The sequence below is a fragment of the Octopus bimaculoides genome, chromosome 10 (genome assembly GCF_046866305.1).
Source record: "Octopus bimaculoides isolate indiv1 chromosome 10, ASM4686630v1, whole genome shotgun sequence".
Lineage (NCBI taxonomy): Eukaryota > Metazoa > Mollusca > Cephalopoda > Octopoda > Octopodidae > Octopus > Octopus bimaculoides.
Window position 1 is genome coordinate 11272234 of NC_142937.1, and position 2500 is coordinate 11274733.

Genomic DNA, 2500 nt, shown 5'->3' on the forward strand with positions numbered 1-2500 from the left:
CAGTAGAGGTTGTGCATATTCTGTTAAATTTTGGTAAAAAAAAAAAAAAACCAAAGACAAAATCAATTTGTGTTGGCATTTGAACTTCAAGTATAAGTGTATCTAGCTAAAACGCACGAGAAACTTAGTTCTTTTGTAATGGCAGATCAAAACCTTAATAATAATCCTTTCTACTATAGGCACAAGGCCTAAAATTTACGGGAAGAGGACTTGTCGATTACATTGATCCCAGTGTTCAACTGGTACTTACTTCAACGACCCCGAAAGAATGAACGACAAATCCACCTCGGCGGCATTTGAACTCAGTATGTAATGCCAGAAGGAATGCTAAGCATTTTCTTCGGTTCCCTGCCTTCAGAACATAAATAACAAGAACAGCAGCATCAACAACAACAATAGTGATACTGATGATTATGATGATGATGGTGGTGGTGGTGGTGGTGGTAGCGGTGGTGGTGGTTTCTTTTATTATCCACAAGGGTATAGATGTGAGGGTATAGAAAGAGCCAGTCTATGACACCAAATGCTTTTGTCCGACGAATTAACGATTCTATCAGTTCCCCAACAACAACGGCGAAGGCGAAGATGTGTGTGTTGGAAAATGTGACGTTTTAACTAATCTCTAAATAAAGGCAGCAGCGAAATTCATTCGACGCCGTGGTCTGTGTGCAAATCCTGCCGAGATCGATTCTGCGTTTCAGTCATTTGAGTTCCGTAGAATAAAGTACTAATCTTGATCACTCAGACCCGAGCGAAGCCCACAACTGTCGCAGAACTCGGTGATTGCACCAAGTATTCGAACTATCATCATTCTATTCCCATGTCTTATGTTGCCTTCTATAATCGATCACGCTCATTCTTCTCATCATCTCGAATGCATGGACATATCCCAGAATACCAAGTACCTCTATTATTTGCCAGTCTTATATCTTATCAATTCCATTTACATACCTAGGTTGTCATAACGGAAGGGTGCTGAGAAGTGATCTCTGGCGGATCTGCGCCTGAACACTAAATTTGTCACTGTAACCCTTGCTAATTGTCAATTTGTCAGACTTCTCTATATTGGATGTACGGCTCTCGCAAACATTTCTCTATTTCTAGCTTTCTCAGTAACCAGCAGATCACAGAGCGATCGATCCCATGAAAAGCATTATCCAGATCGACAAATGCTAGCTAAGTACTGTTCTTGCACTTACCTCACTTAGAATGCTACAGCAGTACCACTTCTTTTTACAACAAAGCTGAATTTTATCTCATCTGTTCTAACTTTTCCCAGTCAGTTGAAGTATATATCCGTGAGTGTGTGTGTGTGTGTGTGTGTGTGTGTGTGCTCGTAAGTGCATCTATACACGCGCATATATTTATAAACACATATATATATATATATATTTATATATATATATATATATATATATATATATATATATACATATATATATACATATAAACATATATGTATATATGGAAATATATTATATATATATATATATATATATATATATATATATATATATATATATATATATATATATATATATATATATATATATACATATAAACATATATGTATATATGGAAATATAATATATATATATATATATATATATATACATATAAACATATATGTATATATGGAAATATAATATATATATATATATATATATATATATATATATATATACATATAAACATATATGTATATATGGAAATATAATATATATATCATATATATATATATATATATATATATATATATATACGCACAGTCATACATATAAATACAAATATTTCTATTATTATATAATACTACTCATGTATATATGTGTGTGTATGTACCCACATCCTTTATTATACAATGCAAATCTACTTTGCTTGCATATCAGTAAATATTGAGCTTTTCAGAAAATTTCTTTTCAATATTTTTCTCTTTTTAATATAATTTTCCTTTTTCTCTTTTTTTTTCCTCCTTTACTTTTCTAATAATTGTTGCCACCATCAGGCATTTAAAAGACAAATAGCAAATACTTCCTTAATGTTCTTGTGCGTTTCCTGAAATTTCAATGCCAATAACTCTAGGAGGATATACAGGAATATCTGAATGGAATAATGAATATAGATTCAAACACTTGTGATGCATTAACATACAAATTGCACCTCTTCAGCTGATGCATTACTCTAACATATTCAAGCAACTGGTGTGGCTGCGAATATGATTGCGTTAGTATATTGCAGTTAATTCACCTTCGTCTATGTAGCGTAGTTATGCGTATATGTGTATGTCGAGATGTAAGCAGAAGGGTTAACCTAAGCCAAAACAGAACTTTCATTGTATTAATGTGTGTATATGTGTGTATGAGTGTGTATGAAGTGTCAGAATGTCTAGAGACAAACACCAAAATGTATGCACACACACACACATACATACACACACGCATACAAACACACACGATTTTTTAACATACTAACCCTCAAGACACAGGACATGTAAGAATTTCCT

General features: G+C 32.8%; 1 long non-coding RNA gene across 2 annotated transcripts in view; it reads left to right on the plus strand.

Moving 5' to 3' along the window:
* LOC106880414 (uncharacterized) overlaps positions 1–2500 on the plus strand; it is a 75177-nt gene that overhangs the window by 36756 nt on the left and 35921 nt on the right. The window lies entirely within an intron of this gene.